The 20,372-nt window shown below is 39.2% G+C and overlaps 1 non-coding gene across 1 annotated transcript; it reads right to left on the bottom strand.

Moving 5' to 3' along the window:
• Positions 1-10,994: 10,994 nt before the first annotated feature.
• Positions 10,995-11,102, bottom strand: LOC148573898 (small nucleolar RNA R71). The gene has a single exon (XR_015905681.1). It is a non-coding gene; the product is annotated as a small nucleolar RNA R71 (small nucleolar RNA).
• Positions 11,103-20,372: the final 9,270 nt, after the last annotated feature.

The raw sequence follows: 20,372 nt of genomic DNA, 5'->3' as shown, positions 1-20,372 counted from the left end.
ATTGAAAATTAGAATTCTTCAAGAATTAATTCGAGATCCAATAACTCCAACTTTTTCCAAGGAAAGACTGGGACTTGAGGATTCGAATTAATTCGTCCACTTAACTTACCTTCAGAGTTAGAGGTTAACAAAGTGGGAGAAAAATCTAATTCTCATCACAATTGATAAGGATAACTAGGATAGGACTTCCAGTTCTAATATCTTGCCAAGAGTTTATTTTTATTATTATTATTTTATTTTTCTTATCATTCAACATACTGCTTCCTTACTTTCTAAAACCCCTAATTTACAAGTCTCATAACCAATAATAAGAACATACTTCCCTGCAATTCCTTGAGAAGACGACCCGAGGTTTAAATACTCGGTTATCAATTTTAAAAAGGGGTTTGTTACTTGTGACAACCAAAACGTTTGTATGAAAGGACTTTTGAAGGTTTAGAAACTATACTTGCAACGAGGATTTATCCGCAAATTTTTAGACCACACAAAAGTTTCTGTCATCAGCTCTCTAGACCATTTTGTTCATCAAATTTACTTACACATCAATCAATGTCCATGCATTATCCAATTTCTCAATTGCTTGATTTTTGCTTGAATGCTTTTATGCTTCTTCACTACTTGTTAGGTTGTTTTAACCTATGAGTCTTTTAAAGTATCTCAAGCACACTAGAATGAGTGAAGTGCATGTTTTCTTTTGTATAATTGTGACATGATTTTTAAATACTAGGGTGTGAGTTCTAAACCGCATGCAAGTTAGGACCCACACACTTATTTTTCATTAATGTCACACTAATTCACTCACTCATTTCTAGTGATTTACCTCATTCCAACAATCCACGCTTCCTTGCTTGTGCATTCACTTATCTTATTATCTCCTGTTTTCTATGTTCAGGATGAATCATCATAAGCAAAAACGAAAGTGGGAGAAGAACACGCAGCATCGGTTGACCTACCAACTAAAGGTAGCAACTAGGAAAGTCGCCGTACCCCCTTGTTCATCTTTGGATGCACCGAGGACGGTGCAAACTTTTAAGTGTGGGGAGGTCGTCCGACCGCTCGGAATTTTTGGGTGACAAGTTTCTAATCCCAACACTTTTGCATTTCATTTTTAGGTCTTTTAGGATTTTCGGTTGCATTGCATATGTATATATTAAGCTTAGTCAAAATCATGATATTTTCCAAGGATTTTATCTATAGGGCACCCCAATTGAAAAAAAAAAAATTTTTCCAGAACTTGCTTGAATTATATACTTTGTGGAACATGATTTTTGAGCTAAGAATACAAGCATGTAAGATTTGAGCCTAACCGTGTGGTTACATCATATATAACCACTTATTTTTATTCTTGTGTGCATTATTCTCTTCCTATGATTGTAATCTTTGATTTGCTTGATTCTTTATGTCCATTATTTTGTGTATACATGCATTTATATGATTGAGGCCATTGTTCAAATAGCTCACTTTCCCACTTTCCCAAATAAGCCTACCTTTTATCTTCCATTGATAACCAATTTGAGCCTATGCTTAACCCATTTGTTCTTAATTGTAGCACATTACAAGCCTAAGTGAAAAACAATAAATATCCCTTAATTTGGATCTTTGATTAGCTTAGGCTAGTGAGAGTATTTATCATTTGATTTTGGGAGAGTTGGGAATATTGGGTAGAGATAATTTGTGTTTTTGTTGAAAAATTTTGGAAATTGGGTACATACTCATGTATTAACCATGTGTAAACCATATGCATTGATGTTCTTGTATACATTTTAGTTTGAAAAAAAAATGAGAAAAACAAAAAGAAAAAAATATATATATATACAAAAAAAAAAGAAAAAAATAATATATAGAAAAAAAAAAGAGAAAGAAAGGAAAGCAATAAGAAGGGGACAAAAATGCCCCAAAGCAAGGTTCAATAAAAGTCAATGCATATGGGTGGTGATAAAAAAGAGAATGCATGAGTGTGTGAAAAAGTGAAGAATGGGTAGTTAGGTTTGTTTAAAATTGTATAGGTTGTCATAGGTTAGGTGGGAAGTTTAAGTTAATCAAAGATTCGAATTTCAAGCTCACTTAACCATATGCATCCTACCTTGACCCTAGCCCCATTACAACCTATGGGAAAGTCCTCATGATATTTGTATGCATGCATAAAGTAATTGTTGATTGTTAGATAAAAAACAAATCCCGAAAAGCATGATTAGGGGAGAATTGAGTGAATCAACCCCATACACTTGAGTGCCTAGAACGGAAACACATCCGGTGAGGGTTCGATCACTCAATTACATGTTTCCACCCATGATCATCTCTTTTCTTGCAAGTTTGTAAAATCTTTTTAATAATTCAATTCAATTGTGGGTTGAGTGATTGCTATTGCCTTAGCCCTTGTGTCTGTATATGTATTCTTGAGAATTGATTTATTTTGACTAAGTGGATGCATTCATGTAGATAGATTGCATATAGATAGGTTGCATGTAGTTAGTTTGCATTGAATAAATGTTCATACCCTTTTCTTGTCCTTCTTTATTCTTAGCATGAGGACATGCTTGGTTTAAGTGTGGGGAGATTTGATAAACTCCGATTTTGTGGTTTATCTTGTGCTTATTTTGGGGGATTTTATCAACTTTTCTCACATTTATTCAATGAAATTACATGGTTTTGCAATTCTCCCTTGAACATGGTTTTAAATGCCAAGGGTCAGCACCTTGGTTGGCGTTCAACGCCAGCAATGCTGCCCATTTGGGGCGTTGGATGCCCAGCCAGGGTTCCCTAGCTGGCGTTCAACTTTTAATAACACTCCATCCAAAGTGTTTTGTTTTTACTGCTGAACGATTCTGTCTTTGTTCTGACTGCTGCATATGATTACGAATCTAAAAATAAGAAAAACAAATAAATGAAAATAAAAATAATTAATTAAGGTTGGGTTGCCTCCTAACAAGTGCTTCTTTAACGTTATTAGCTTGACAGTTAGCTCCTTATGGAGGTGAGTATGAGCTTAGATTTTTGCCCCTTACAGTAAAATTTCTTCTTGTCTTCTCATGAATGAGCTCCACATGCTCTAAAGACAGGATATGATTCACTATATATGGTAAGACTGGTTTCATAGTGAGGACAACTCTTATGCCAGGTGAGAGGCCTTCAGTTGGGACTTTCATGTTCCTCTAGCCCTTAGGTACTTTTTTCTTAGTACTTTTGTGCTTAGAGCTTGTTGATGGCTGCCCAACACTAAACTTAGAATTGATGTTTGAGGGCTCTGTAAAGCTCTGCACAGAAAGAGAGGGTTGGAACACTAGGTGTTGCACAGTTATCTCTCTTTTATTTGAGGGAGAATTGGAATGAGGCATCTTGAATAAGATGTGATCCTCCCCTAGTTGTAGAGTCAGTTCTCCCTTAGCCACTTCAATGATAGCATTGGCAGTGGTTAGGAAAGGTCTTCCAAGGATGACAGAGTCATCCTCATCCTCTCCAATATCCAAGACTATGAAGTTTGTAGGGATATAGTGGTTTTCAACTTCTACCAAGGCATCCTCTACTAAGTCATATGGCTTCTTCATTATCTTGTCTGCCATCTCTAATGAGATGTTTGCAGCTTGTACCTCAAGGATTCCAAGCTTCTCCATTACAGAGAGTGGCATGAGGTTGATGCTTGACCCAAGGTCACACAGAGCCTTGTCAAAGGTCATGGTGCCTATGGTGCAAGGAATCAGAAAGCGTCCAGGATCTGGAAGCTTCTGAGGTAGCTCCTACTGAACCAAAGCATGGAGTTCTTTGGAAAGTGGTGCACGAAATTGTGATCATCAACAATGGCGCCAAAGACTTGGAGCTCTCAAACGTGAATCACACTTTGTCACAATTCCGCACAACTAACCAGCAAGTGCACTGGGTCGTCCAAGTAATACCTTACGTGAGTAAGGGTCGATCCCACAGAGATTATCGGCTTGAAGAAAGCTATGGTCATTTTGTAAATCTCAGTCAGGAAGATTCAAATGGTTATGGAGAATTGATAATAAAATATAAAATTGAATAAAGATAGAGATACTTATGTAATTCATTGGTAGGAATTTCAGATAAGTGTATGAAGATGATTTGTTCCTTCTGAACCTCTGCTTTCCTATTGCCTTCTTCCAACCATTTATACTCCTTTCCATGGCAAGTTTTATGTTGGGCATCACCGTTGTCAATGGCTACTTCCTATCCTCTCAGTGAAAATGTTCCAAATGCGCTGTCACCGCACGGCTAATCATCTGTCGGTTCTCGATCATGTTGGAATAGGATCCATTGATCCTTTTGCGTCTGTCACACGCCCAACAATCGCAAGTTTGAAGCTCGTCATAGTCATCCCTTCCCAGATCCTACTCAGAATACCACAGACAAGGTTTAGACTTTCCGGATCTCAAGAATTACCGCCAATAATTCTAGCCAAGAGATACGTATTCAAGCCGTTGCTAGTAGAATAGAGGTGGTTGTCAGGCACATGTTCATAGGTGAGAATGATGATGAGTGTCACGGATCATCACATTCATCAAGTTGAAGAACAAATTAATATCTTAGAGAAGAAGTAGGCGTGAATTGAATAGAAAAATAGTAGTACTTTGCATTAATTCATGAAGAACAGCAGAGCTCCACACCTTAATCTATGGTGTGTAGAAACTCCACCGTTGAGAATACATAAGAACAAAAGGTCTAGGCATGGCTGAATGGCCAGCCCCCATAAAGGTTTAAGATAGCATAAGACTAGTCAAAGATGGATTCAAAATACAATAGCAAAAGCTCCTATTTATAGGGAACTGGTAGCCTAGGGTTACAGAAATAAGTAATTAATGCAGAAATCTTCTTCCGGACCCACTTGGTGTGTGCTTGGGCTGAAGCTTTCATATATAGAGACTTTTCTTGGAGTTAAACGCCAGCTTTTGTGCCAGTTTGGGCGTTTAACTCCAGCTTTTATGCCAGTTCTGGCGTTTTGACGCCAGAATTTCTATGCTGAATTAGAACGCCGGTTTGGGCCATCAAATCTTGGGAAAAGTATAGAGTATTATATATTGCTGGAAAGCCCAGGATGTCTACTTTCCAACGCAATTGAGAGTGCGCCAATTGGGCTTCTGTAGCTCCAACAAATCCACTTCGAGTGCAGGGAGGTCAGAATCCAACAGCATCTGCAGTCCTTTTTCAGCCTCTGAATCAGATTTTTGCTCAAGTCCCTCAATTTCAGCCAGAAAATACCTGAAATCACAGAAAAACACAAAAACTCATAGTAAAGTCTAGAAATGTGATTTTTATTTAAAAACTAATAAAAAAGATAATAAAAACTAACTAAAAACAATGCCAAAAAGCGTATAAATTATCCGCTCATCACAACACCAAACTTAAATTATTGCTTGTCCCCAAGCAACTGAAAATTAAATAGGATAAAAAAAGTAGAATATACAATGAATTCCAAAAACATCAATGAAGATCAGTCTTGATTAGATGAGCAGGGCTTTTAGCTTTTTGCTTCTGAACAGTTTTGGCATCTCACTTTATCTTTTTGAAGTTCAGAATGATTAGCATCTATAGGAACTCAGAATTCGGATAGTGTTATTGATTCTCCTAGTTAAGTATGTTGATTCTTAAACACAGCAACTTTATGAGTCTTGGCCGTGACCCAAAGCATTTTGTTTTCCAGTATTACCACCGGATACATAAATGCCACAGACACATAACTGGGTGAACCTTTTCAGATTGTGACTTTAGCTTTGCTAGAGTCCCCAATTAGAGGTGTCCAGCACTTTTAAGCACACTCTTTTTGCTTTGGACCACGACTTTAACCGCTTAGTCTCAAGTTTTCACTTGACACTTTCACGCCACAAGCACATGGTTAGGGATAGCTTGGTTTAGCCGCTTAGGCTAGGATTTTATTCCTGTGGGCCCTCCTATCCACTGATGCTCAAAGCCTTGGATCCTTTTTATTTTACCCTTGCCTTTTGGTTTAAAAGGCTATTGGCTTTTATTGCTTGCTTTTTCTTTTTATTTTCTCTCTTTCTTTTTTTTTTTGCATATATATTTTTTTTCTGCAAGCTTTTCACTACTTTTTCTTGCTTCAAGAATCAATTTTATGATTTTTTAGATCATCAAATAACATTTCTCCTTTTCCATCATTCTTTCAAGAGCCAACAATTTTAACATTCATGAACAACAAATTAAAAAAAAATGCACTGTTCAAGCATTCATTCAGAAAGACAAAAGTATTGCTACCACACCAAAATAACTAAACTGTTTTAATATTCAAAATTCATGCACTTCTTTTTCTTTTTCAATTAGAAACATTTTCCATTTAAGAAAGGTGATGGATTCATTTTCATAGCTTTAATGCATAGACACTTAGACATTACTGATCATGTAATAAAGACACGAACATAAATAAACATAAAGCATAAAAATTCGAAAAACAGAAAATAAAGAACAGGTCCACCTTAGTGATGGCGGCTTGATCTTCCTCTTGAGGATCTTATGGAGTGCTTGAGCTCCTCAATGTCTCTTCCTTGCCTTTGTTGCTCCTTTCTCAAGGTTCTTTGGTCTTCTCTAATTTCATGGAGGAGGATGGAATGCTCTTGGTGCTTCATCCTTAGTTGTCCCATATTGGAACTTAATTCTCCTAGGGAGGTGTTAATTTGCTCCCAATAATTTTGTGGAGGAAAATGCATCCCTTGAGGTATCTCAGGGATGTCATGATGAGGAATTTCCTCATGCTCTTGTCCATGAATGGGGTCTCTTGTTTGCTCCATCCTTTTCTTAGTGATGGGCTTGTCCTCATCAATGAGGATGTCTTCTTCTATGTCAATTCCAGCTGAATTGCAAAGGTGACAAATAAGATGAGGGAAGGTGATGAGCGGATAATTTATACGCTTTTTGGCATTGTTTTTAGTATGTTTTTAGTAGAATCTAGTTACTTTTAGGGATGTTTTCATTAGTTTTTATGTTAAATTCACATTTCTGGACTTTACTATGAGTTTGTATGTTTTTCTGTGATTTCAGGTATTTTCTGGCTGAAATTGAGGGACTTGAGCAGAAATCAGATTCAGAGGTTGAAAAAGGACTGCTGATGCTGTTGGATTCTGACCTCCCTGCACTCAAAGTAGATTTTCTGGAGCTACAGAACTCGAAATGGCGCGCTTCCAATTGCGTTGGAAAGTAGACATCCAGGGCTTTCCAGCAATATATAATAGTCCATACTTTGGCCAAGAATAGACGACTTAAACTGGCGTTCAACGCCAGCCTTCTGCCCAAATCTGGCGTCCAGCGCCAGAAAAGGAGCCAAAACCAGAGTTGAACGCCCAAACTGGCACAAAAACTGGCGTTCAACTCCAAGAAGGACCTCTACACGTGCAACACTCAGGCTCAGCCCAAACACACACCAAGTGGGCCCAGGAAGTGGATTTATGCATCAATTACCTACTCATGTAAACCTTAGTGACTAGTTTATTATAAATAGGACCTCTTACTATTGTATTAGACATCTTTGGTCTCAGTTTTAATCCATTGTTCATATTAGGAGACTATTGATCTCGTTTAGGGGTCTGGCCATCTCGGCCATGCCTGGACCTTCACTTATGTATTTTCATACGGTAGAGTTTCTACACTCCATAGATTAAGGTGTGGAGCTCTGCTGTTCCTCAAAGATTAATGCAAAGTACTACTGTTTTCTATTCAATTCTTCTTATTTCTCTTCTAAGATATCCATTCGCACCCAAGAACGTGATGAAGGTGATGATTATGTGTGACGCTCATCATCCTTCTCCCTTATGAACACGTGCCTGACAAACACTTCTGTTCTACATGAAATAAGCTAGAATGAGTATCTCTTAGATCTCCTAACCAAAATCTTCGTGGCGTAAGCTAGAATGATGGCGGCATTCAAGAGAATCCGGAAGGTCTAAACCTTGTCTGTGGTATTCCGAGTAGGATTCAATGATTGGATGACTGTGACGAGCTCCTAACTCGCGATTGCAGGGCGTTAGTGACAGACGGAAAAGGATAGTAAATCCTATTCCAGCATGATCGAGAACCAACAGATGAATAGCCATGCCGTGACAGGGTGCGTGAGCATATTATTCACTGAGAGGATAAGATGAAGCCATTGGCAAGGGTGATGCCTCCAGACGATTAGCCGTGCCGTGACAGGGCATTGGATCATTTTCCCGAGAGATGACCGAAAGTAGCCATTGACAGTGGTGATGTATCACATAAAGCCAGCCATGGAAAGGAGTGAGACCGATTGGATGAAGATAGCAGGAAAGCAGAGGTTCAGAGGAACGAAAAGCATCTCCATTCGCTTATCTGAAATTCCTACCAATGATTTACATAAGTATCCCTATCCCCATTCTATTATTTATTATTCAAAAACTCCATGATTATTTTATATCCGCCTGACTGAGATTTACAAGGTGACCATAGCTTGCTTCATACCAACAATCTCTGTGGGATTCGACCCTTACTCACGTAAGGTATTACTTGGACGACCCAGTGCACTTGCTGGTTAGTTGTATCGAAGTTGTGACAATTATGAATTAAGATCAAAGCACCAAGCTTTGGAGCCATTACCAGGGATTGTTCGAGCCTGGACATCACAATTTCGTGCACCAAGTTTTTGGCGCCGTTGCCGGGGATTGTTTGAGTTTGGACAACTGACGGTTCATCCTGTTGCTCAGATTAGGTAATTTTCTTTTTGTTTTAGTTTTCAAAAAAGTTTTCAAAAATCTTTCAAAATTTTCTTCTTTGTTTTCAAAAAAAAAAATGTTTTCAAAAATATATTTTTCTTCAGGATTTTTAAGAATGAATTCTAGTGTTTCATGAAACATGTTGAATCCTATCTGGCTGTAAAGCCATACCCAAACTACTTTGGGATTGGTATTCAACTAATCACTCCAGTCCATGTAATTATATGTTGAACCTTGGCTGGCTATTAAGCCATGCCTGACCCTTTGATTGGAGCTTTAAGACTAACATGGCAAGATTCCTGGAATTCATATTAAAAATTTTGGAATCCTTATTTTTTAATTTTCACAATAATTTTCGAAAAAAAATTAAAAGAAAATACAAAAAAATTAGAAAATCATAAAAATCAAAAAAATATTTTTCTGTTTCTTGTTTGAGTCTTGAGTTATGTTATAAGTTTAGTGTCACTTGCATATGCATCTAGCATTTTTCAAAAATTTCATGCATTCATAGTGTTCTTCATGATCTTCAAGTTGTTCTTGGTAAGTCTTCTTGTTTGATCTTGATGATTTTTTTGTTTTGTGTCTTTTCATGTTTATCATATGCATTCTTGAATTCTTAGTGTCTAAGCATTAAAGAATTCTAAGTTTGGTGTCTTGCATGTTCTCTTTGCATTAAAATTTTTTCAAAAATATGTTCTTGATGTTCATCATGACATTCATAGTGTTCTTGGTGTTCATCTTGACATTCATAGCATTCTTGCATGCATTCATTGTTTTGATCTAAAAATTTCATGCATTGCATCTTTTTAGTATTCTTCTCTTGCATCATAAAAATTCAAAAATAAAAAAAAAAAAATATCTTTCCCTTTTTCTCTCATCAAATTCGAAAATTTGAGTTGACTTTTTCAAAAATTTTTAAAATCAAGTTGTTTCTTATGAGTCAAATCAATTTTTCAATTTGAAAATCTTATCTTTTTCAAAATCTTTTTCAAAAATCAAATCTTTTTCAAAATTCTTAGTTATTTTCGAAAATTCCAAAAATATTTTTCAAAAATCTTTTTCTTATTTTTATATCAAATTTTCGAAAATAACATAATCAATTAATGTTTTGATTCAAAAATTTGAAGTTTGTTACTTGCTTGTTAAGAAAGATTCAAACTTTAAGTTCTAGAATCATATCTTGTGATTTCTTATGAATCAAGTCATTAATTGAGATTTTAAAAATCAAATCTTTTTCAAAACTAATTTCTAAAATATCTTCTCATCTTATCTTTTTCAAAAATTTGATTTCAAAATATCTTTTCTAACTTCCTAACTTCCTATCTTTTCAAAATTTGTTTCAACTAACTAACTAACTTTTTATTTGTTTCTTATCTTTTTCAAAACCACCTAACTAACTCTCTCTCTCTCATTTTCGAAAATCCCTTCCTTCTTTTTCAAAATTTATTTTTAATTAACTAATTATTTTTATTTTTATTTTTTATTTTAAAAATTTTCGAAAATTACTAACATTTTTCAAAAACCATTTTCGAAAATCACTAACTCTTTTTCAAAAATATTTTCGAAAATTCCCTCTCTCCCATCTTATTCTATTTATTCATTCATATCCTAACATCTCATCTCACATCTCTAGCCTCCTCACAGTTGTGTTTCTTCTATTATATTACATTCTTTGTCTCCCCCTCTTCTTCTACTCACACAAGGATCCCTATACTGTGGTATAAAGGATCTCTATTATTATTATTATTTTTTTTTCTGTGCCTTCTTCTTTGTCATATGAGCAGGAGCAAGGATAAGAACATTCTTGTGGAAGCAGATCCAGAACCTGAAAGGACTCTGAAGAGAAAATTAAGAGAAGCTAAATTGCAACAATCCAGAAATAACCTTTCAGAAATTATCGAACAGGAAGAGGAGATGGCAGCCGAAAATAATAATAATATAAGGAAGATGCTTGGTGACTTTACTGCACCTAATTCCAATTTACATGGAAGAAGCATCTCCATTCCTGCCATTGGAGCAAACAACTTTGAGCTGAAACCTCAATTAGTTTCTCTGATGCAGCAGAACTGCAAGTTTCATGGACTTCCATCTGAAGATCCTTTTCAGTTCTTAACTGAGTTCTTGCAGATATGTGATACTGTTAAGACTAATGGAGTAGATCCTGAAGTCTACAGGCTCATGCTTTTCCCTTTTGCTGTAAGAGAAAGAGCTAGATTATGGTTGGATTCTCAACCCAAAGACAGCTTGAACTCTTGGGATAAGCTGGTCACGGCTTTCTTAGCCAAGTACTTTCCTCCTCAAAAGCTGAGCAAGCTTAGAGCTGATGTTCAAACCTTCAGACAGAAAGAAGGTGAATCCCTCTATGAAGCTTGGGAAAGATACAAACAGTTGACCAAAAAGTGTCCTTCTGACATGCTTTCAGAATGGACCATCCTGGATATATTCTATGATGGTTTATCTAAACTATCAAAGATGTCACTGGACACTTCTGCAGGTGGATCCATTCACCTAAAGAAAACGCCTGCAGAAGCTCAAGAACTCATTGACATGGTTGCTAATAACCAGTTCATGTACACTTCTGAAAGGAATCCTGTGAATAATGGGACGCCTATGAAGAAGGGAGTTCTTGAAGTTGATACTCTGAATGCCATATTGGATCAGAATAAAATATTGACTCAGCAAGTCAATATGATCTCTCAGAGTCTGCATGGAATGCAAGCTGCATCCAACAGTACTCAAGAGGCATCTTCGGAAGAAGAAGCCTATGATCCTGAGAACCCTGCAATAGCAGAGGTAAATTACTTAGGTGAACCTTATGGAAACACCTATAACTCAACATGGAGAAATCATCCAAATTTCTCATGGAAGGATCAAAAGCCCCAACAAGGCTTTAACAATGGTGGAAGAAACAGGTTTAGCAACAGCAAGCCTTTTCCATCATCAACTCAGCAACAGACAGAGAACTCTGAACAAAATGCTTCTAATTTAGCAAATCTAGTCTCTGATCTGTCTAAGGCCACTGTAAGTTTCATGAATGAAACAAGATCTTCCATTAGAAATTTGGAAGCACAAGTGGGCCAGCTGAGTAAAAGGATCACTGAAATCCCTCCCAGTACTCTCCCAAGCAATACAGAAGAGAACCCAAAAGGAGAGTGCAAGGCCATTGACATAAGCACCATGGCCGAACCTACAAGTGGAGTGGAGGACGTGAATCCCAAGGAGGAAGACCTCCTGGGACGTCCAGTGATCAATAAGGAGCTTCCCTCTGAGAAACCAAAGGACTCTGAGGCCCATCTAGAGACCATAGAGATCCCATTGAACCTCCTTATGCCCTTCATGAGCTCTGATGAGTATTCCTCTTCTGAAGAGAATGAGGATGTTATTGAAGAGCAAACTGCCAAGTTTCTTGGTGCAATCATGAAGCTAAATGCCAAATTATTTGGCATTGATACTTGGGAAGTTGAACCTCCCTTGTTCATCAATGAACTAAGTGATCTGGATCAACTGACATTGCCTCAGAAGAAACAGGATCCTGGAAAGTTCATAATACCCTGTACCATAGGCACCATGATCTTTAAGGCTCTGTGTGACCTTGGTTCAGGAATAAACCTCATGCCCCTCTCTGTAGTAGAGAAACTGGGAATCTATGGGGTGCAAGCTGCTAAAATCTCATTAGAGATGGCAGACAGCTCTAGAAAACAGGCTTATGGACAAGTAGAGGACGTGTTAGTAAAGGTTGAAGGCCTTTACATCCCTGCTGATTTCATAATCCTGGATACTGGAAAGGAAGAGGATGAATCCATCATCCTAGGAAAACCTTTCCTGGCCACAGCAAGAGCTGTGATTGATGTTGACAGAGGTGAAATATTCCTTCAATGGAATGAGAACTCCCTTGTGTTTAAAACTCAAGGATCTCCCTCTGCAACCATGGAGAGGAAGCAGAAAAAGCTTCTCTCCAAGCAGAGTCAACCAGAGCCCCCACAGTCAAACTCTAAGTTTAGTGTTGGGAGGCCACAACCAAACTCTAAGTTTGGTGTTGAACTCCCATATCCAAACTCTAAGTTTGGTGTTGGAGAGTCTCAACAAAGCTCTGCACATCTGTGAGGCTCCATGAGAGCCCACTGTCAAGCTATTGACATTAAAGAAGCGCTTGTTGGGAGGCAACCCAATGTTTATCTAATTCTTATTTTTATTATTTTTCATGTTTTCTTAGGTTCATGATCATGTGGAGTCACAAAATAAATATAAAAATTGAAAACGGAATCAAAAACAGCAGAAAAAAAAATCACACCCTGGAGGAGCATCTGTCTGGCGTTCAGCGCCAGAACAGAGCATGGTTCTGGCGCTGAACGCCCAAAATGGGCAGCTTCTGGGCGCTGAACGCCAGAACAGGCATGGTTCTGGCGTTCAACGCCAGAAATGGCACACAGATGGGTGTTGAACGCCCAAAATGGCCACCAACCTGGTGCTGAACGCCCAGAGTTGGGTACAAAGGCATTTTTACATGCCTAATGGGTGCAGGGATGTAAATCCTTGAACACCTCAGGATCTGTGGACCCCACAGGATCCACTCAGGATCTGTGGACCCCACAGGATCCCCACCTACCTCCACTCACTCCTTCTCACCACTCTCTTTCACACAACCCCATAAACACTCTTCCCAAAAACCCTTCACCTATCACCTCAATCTCTCTTCTCCATCACCTCTTCACCACTCACATCCATCCACTCTTCCCCATAAACCTACCTCATAAACTCCACCTACCTTCAAAATTCAAAACCAATTTCCCACCCAAACCCACCCATATGGCCGAACCAATACCCCCCCTCCTTTCCCTATATAAAGACCTCCATTCTTCACCAAATTCACACAACACACCCCTCTACACTCTCCTTAGCCGAAACCACATCTCCCTCTCCCTCTCCATATTTCTTCTTCTTCTTCTTCTTCTATTCTTTTGTTTATTGCTTGAGGGCGAGCAATATTCTAAGTTTGGTGTGGTAAAAGCTTTTTTGTTTTTCCATTACCATTGATGGCACCTAAGACCGGAGAATCCTCTAGAAGGGGGAAAGGGAAGATAAAAGCTTCCACATCTGAGTCATGGGAGATGGAAAGATTCATCTCCAAAGCCCATCAAGACCACTTCTATGATGTTGTGGCCAAGAAGAAGGTGATCCCTGAGGTCCCTTTTAAACTCAAAAGAAATGAGTATCCGGAGATCCGACATGAAATTCAAAGAAGAGGTTGGGAAGTTCTAACAAATCCCATCCAACAAGTCGGCATCCTAATGGTTCAAGAGTTCTATGCCAATGCATGGATCACCAAGAACCATGATCAAAGTAAGAACCCGGATCCAAAGAACTATGTTACAATGGTTCGGGGGAAATACTTAGATTTTAGTCCGGAGAATGTGAGGTTGGCGTTCAACTTGCCATACATGGAAGAAAACGCACGCCCCTACACAAGGAGAGTCAACTTTGATCAAAGGTTGGACCAAGTCCTTATGGACATATGTGTAGAAGGAGCTCAATGGAAGATTGACTCCAAAGGCAATCCGGTTTAACTAAGAAGATTGGACCTCAAGCCTATAGCTAGAGGATGGTTGGAGTTCATTCAATGCTCAATCATTCCCACTAGCAACCGGTCTGAAGTTACTATAGACCGGGCCATCATGATCCATAGCATCATGGTTGGAGAAGAGGTGGAAGTTCATGAGATTATACCTCAAGAACTCTACAAGGTGGCTGACAAGTCCTCCACCATGGCAAGGTTAGCCTTTCCTCACCTCATTTGCCACCTATGCAATTCAGCTGGGATTGACATAGAGGGAGATATCATCATTAAAGAGGAAAAGCCCATCACTAAGAAAAAGATGGAGCAAGCAAGAGAGCCCAGTCATGGAGCTCAAGAGGCGCAAGAAGCTCATCACCATGAGATTCCGGAAATGCCTCAAATGCACTTTCCTCCACAAAACTATTGGGAGCACATCAACACCTCCCTAGAAGAATTGAGTTCCAATATGGGACAACTAAGGGTGGAACATCAAGAGCACTCCATCATACTTCATGAAATAAGAGAAGATCAAAAAGCAATGAGGGAGGAGCAACAAAGACAAGGAAGAGACATAGAAGAGCTCAAGGACATCATTGGTTCCTCAAGAAGGAAATGCCACCATCACTAAGGTGGATTCATTCCTTGTTCTTGCTTTCTCTGTTTTTCGTTTTCTGTATTATGTGCTTATCTATGTTTGTGCCTTCATTACATGATCATTAGTAGTTAGTAACTTTGTCTTAAAGATATGAATGTCCTATGAATCCATCACCTCTCTTAAATGAAAAATGTTTTAATTCAAAAGAACAAGAAGTACATGAGTTTCGAATTTATCCTTGAACTTAGCTTAATTATATTGATGTGGTGACAATGCTTCTTGTTTTCTGAATGTATGCCTGAACAGTGCATATGTCTTTTGAAGTTGTTGTTTAAGAATGTTAAATATGTTGGCTCTTGAAAGAATGATGACTAGGAGACATGTTATTTGGTAATCTGAAAAATCATAAAAATGATTCTTGAAGCAAGAAAAAGCAGCAAAGAACAAAGCTTGCAGAAAAAAAAATAAAAAAAAAATAGGCGAAAAAAAAAATAATAGAAAGAAAAAGAAAAAGCAAGCAGAAAAAGCCAAAAGCTCTTAAAACCAAGAGGCAAGAGCAAAAAGCCAATAACCCTTAAAACCAAAAGGCAAGGGCAAATAAAAAGGATCCCAAGGCTTTGAGCATCAGTGGATAGGAGGGCCTAAAGGAATAAAATCCTGGTCTAAGTGGCTAAACCAAGTTGTCCCTAACCATGTGCTTGTGGCGTGTAGGTGTCAAGTGAAAACTTGAGACTGAGCGGTTAAAGTCAAGGTCTAAAGCAAAAAAAGAGTGTGCTTAAGAACCCTGGACACCTCTAATTGGGGACTTTAGCAAAGCTGAGTCACAATCTGAAAAGGTTCACCCAATTATGTGTCTGTGGCATTTATGTATCCGGTGGTAATACTGGAAAACAAAGTGCTTAGGGCCACGGCCAAGACTCATAAAATAGTTGTGTTCAAGAATCATCATACTGAACTAGGAGAATCAATAACACTATCTAAACTCTGAGTTCCTATAGATGCCAATCATTCTGAACCTCAATGGATAAAGTGAGATGCCAAAACTATTCAAGAGGCAAAAAGCTATAAGTCCCGCTCATATGATTGAAGCTCTGTTTCATTGAAAGTTTGGAATTTATAGTATATTCTATTCTTTTTATCCTATTTTGATTTTCAGTTGCTTGGGGACAAGCAACAATTTAAGTTTGGTGTTGTGATGAGTGGATAATTTATACGCTTTTTGGCATTGTTTTTAGTATGTTTTTAGTAGAATCTAGTTACTTTTAGGGATGTTTTCATTAGTTTTTATGTTAAACTCACATTTCTGGACTTTACTATGAGTTTGTGTGTTTTTCTGTGATTTCAGGTATTTTCTGGCTGAAATTGAGGGACTTGAGCAGAAATCAGATTCAGAGGTTGAAAAAGGACTGCTGATGCTGTTGGATTCTGACCTCCCTGCACTCAAAGTAGATTTTCTGGAGCTACAGAACTCGAAATGGCGCGCTTCCAATTGCGTTGGAAAGTAGACATCCAGGGCTTTCCAGCAATATATAATAGTCCATACTTTGGCCAAGAATAGATGACGTAAACTGGCGTTCAACGCCAGCCTTCTGCCCAAATCTGGCGTCCAGCGCCAGAAAAGGAGCCAAAACCAGAGTTGAACGCCCAAACTGGCACAAAAACTGGCGTTCAACTCCAAGAAGGACCTCTACACGTGCAACACTCAGGCTCAGCCCAAACACACACCAAGTGGGCCCAGGAAGTGGATTTATGCATCAATTACCTACTCATGTAAACCCTAGTGACTAGTTTATTATAAATAGGACCTCTTACTATTGTATTAGACATCTTTGGTCTCAGTTTTAATCCATTGTTCATATTAGGAGACTATTGATCTCGTTTAGGGGGCTGGCCATCTCGGCCATGCCTGGACCTTCACTTATGTATTTTCATACGGTAGAGTTTCTACACTCCATAGATTAAGGTGTGGAGCTCTGCTGTTCCTCAAAGATTAATGCAAAGTACTACTGTTTTCTATTCAATTCTTCTTATTTCTCTTCTAAGATATCCATTCGCACCCAAGAACGTGATGAAGGTGATGATTATGTGTGACGCTCATCATCCTTCTCCCTTATGAACGCGTGCCTGACAAACACTTCTGTTCTACATGAAATAAGCTAGAATGAGTATCTCTTAGATCTCCTAACCCGAATCTTCGTGGCGTAAGCTAGAATGATGGCGGCATTCAAGAGAATCCGGAAGGTCTAAACCTTGTCTGTGGTATTCCGAGTAGGATTCAATGATTGGATGACTGTGACGAGCTCCTAACTCGCGATTGCAGGGCGTTAGTGACAGACGGAAAAGGATAGTAAATCCTATTCCAGCATGATCGAGAACCGACAGATGAATAGCCGTGCCGGGACAGGGTGCGTGAGCATATTATTCACTGAGAGGATAAGATGAAGCCATTGGCAAGGGTGATGCCTCCAGACGATTAGCCGTGCCGTGACAGCGCATTGGATCATTTTCCTGAGAGATGACCGAAAGTAGCCGTTGACAGTGGTGATGTATCACATAAAGCCAGCCATGGAAAGGAGTGAGACCGATTGGATGAAGATAGCAGGAAAGCAGAGGTTCAGAGGAACGAAAAGCATCTCCATTCGCTTATCTGAAATTCCTACCAATGATTTACATAAGTATCCCTATCCCCATTCTATTATTTATTATTCAAAAACTCCATGATTATTTTATATCCGCCTGACTGAGATTTACAAGGTGACCATAGCTTGCTTCATACCAACAATCTCCGTGGGATTCGACCCTTACTCACGTAAGGTATTACTTGGACGACCCAATGCACTTGCTGGTTAGTTGTATCGAAGTTGTGACAATTATGAATTAAGATCAAAGCACCAAGCTTTGGAGCCATTACCAGGGATTGTTCGAGCCTGGACATCACAATTTCGTGCACCAGAAGGCTAACCTTGCCAAAGTAGAGGACTTATCCGCCACCTTGTAGAGTTCTTGGGATATAACCTCATGAACTTCTACTTCCTCTCTATTCATGATGCTATGAATCATGATAGTTAGGTCTATAGTAACTTCAGACCGGTTGCTAGTGGGAATGATTGAGTGTTGGATGAACTCCAACCATCCCCCTAGCCACGGGCTTGAGGTCATGCCTTCTTAGTTGAACTGGCTTCCCTCTGGAATCTCTCTTCCATTGAACACCCTCTTCACAAATGTTTATGAGGACTTGGTCTAACCTTTGATCAAAGTTGACCCTTCTAGTGTAGGGGTGTGCATCTCCTTGCATCATGGGCAAGTTGAATGCCAACCTTACATTTTCCGGACTGAAATCTAAGTATTTCCCTCGGACCATTGTAAGCCAATTCTTAGGGTCCGGGTTCACACTTTGATCATGGTTCTTGGTGATCCATGCATTGGCATAGAACTTTTGAACCATTAAGATTCTGACTTGTTGAATGGGGTTGGTGAGAACTTCCCAACCTCTTCTTCGAATCTCATGTCAGATCTCCGGATATTCACCCTTTTTGAGTTTGAAAGGGACCTCGAGGATCACCTTCTTCTTGGCCATAACATCATAGAAGTGGTTTTGATGCACCTTTGAGATGAATCTCCCCATCTCTCATGACTCGGAGGTGGAAGCTTTTGCCTTTCCTTTCCTCTTTCTAGAGGTTTCTCCAGCCTTTGGTGCCATAAATGGTTATGGAAAAACAAAAAGCAATGCTTTTACCATACCAAACTTAGAAGAGTTGCTCGTCCTCGAGCAAAAGAAGAAAGAAGAGAGTAGAAGAAGAAGAAATGGAGGAGATGGAGGTGGGTTGGTGTTTCAGACAAGGGGGAGAAGTAGTGTTTATGTTGTATGAAAATGAAGGAGTGAAGATGGGTTTATATAGGGGTGGAGAGAGGGTAGGGTTTATCCATATAGGGTGGTTTTGGGAGGGAAATTGGTTTAAATTTGAAAGGTGAGGTAGGTAGGGTTTTATGATGGATGGATGTAGATTGGTGAAGGGTTTATGGAGAAGAAGGTAGGATTTGATAAGTGAGGGGTTTTTGGGGAAGAGGTATTGAGTTGATTGGTGAAGGGTATTTGGGGAAGAGGTATTATGAAAAGGTATGAAGAAGAGAGAGAGTGAGTTGAGGTTGGGGGGGATCCTGTGGGGTCTACAGATCCTGAGGTGTCAAGGATTTTTCATCACTGCACCAAGCGGCGTACAAAACGCCCTTCTCTGCCAATCCTAGCGTTAAACGCCAGGTTGCTGCCCATTTCTGGCGTTTAACGCCAGCTTCTTACCCTTTTCTGGCGTTAAACGCCAGCTCTGTGCCTCTTTCTGGCATTAAACGCCCAGAATGGTGCCAGACTGGGCGTTTAACGCCCATTCTGCTACCCTTACTGGCATTTAAACGCCAGTAAGTTTCTTCTCCAGGGTGTTCTATTTTTAATACTATTTTTCATTCTGTTTTTACTTTTTCAGTTGTTTTTGTGACTTCACATGATCATCAACCTACAGAAAACATAAAATAACAATAGAAAATAGAAATTTAACATAGATAAGTAAAAATTGGATTGCCTCCCTACAAGCGCTTCTTTAATGTCAATAGCTTGACAGTGGGCTCTTGTTGAGCCTCAGAGATACTCAGAGCATGGCCTCCAAACACCAAACTTAAAGTTTGAATGTGGGGGCTCTGTTTGACTCTGCATTGATTGAAGCTTTTCATGCTTCTTCTCCATGATTACAGAGGGAGATCCTTGAGCTTTAAACACAAGGGAGTCCTCATTCACTTGAAGGACCAATTCTCCTCTGTCAACATCAATCACAGCTTTTGCTGTGGCTAGGAAGGGTCTGCCAAGGATGATGGATTCATCCATACACTTCCCAGTCTCTAGGATTATGAAATCAGCAGGGATGTAATGGTCTTCAACCTTTACCAAGACATCCTCTACAAGTCCATAAGCTTGTTTCCTTGAATTGTCTGCCATCTCTAATGAGATTCTTGCATCTTGAACCTAAAAAATTCCTAGTTTCTCCATTACAGAGAGAGGCATGAGGTTTATGCTTGACCCTAGGTCACACAGAGCCTTTTTAAAGATCATGGTGCCTAAGGTACAAGGTATTGAGAACTTTCCAGGATCTTGTCTCTTCAGAGGTAATCTTTGCCTAGCCAAGTCATCCAGTTCTTTGATGAGCAATGGGGGTTTATCCTCCCAAGTATTATTACCAAATAGCTTGGCATTTAGCTTCATGATTGCTCCAAGGTACTTAGCAACTTGTTCTTCAGTAACATCTTCATCCTCTTCAGAGAAAGAATACTCATCAGAGCTCATGAATGGTAGAAGTAGATTCAATAGAATCTCTATGGTCTCAATGTGAGCCTCAGATTCCCATGGTTTCTCATTAGGAAACTCCATGAAGGCTAGTGGACGTCCATTGAGGTCCTCCTCAGTGGAGATCACTGCCTCTTCCTCCTCTCCTGGTTCGGCCGTGTGGGTTATGGTGATAGCCTTGTACTCTCCTTTTGGATTCTCTTCTGTATT

Source organism: Arachis ipaensis, chromosome B2 (genome assembly GCF_059453495.1).
Source record: "Arachis ipaensis isolate K30076 ecotype BB chromosome B2, ASM5945349v1, whole genome shotgun sequence".
NCBI classification, from domain to species: Eukaryota; Viridiplantae; Streptophyta; class Magnoliopsida; order Fabales; family Fabaceae; genus Arachis; species Arachis ipaensis.
This window is presented reverse-complemented; position numbering and strand designations above follow the sequence as displayed.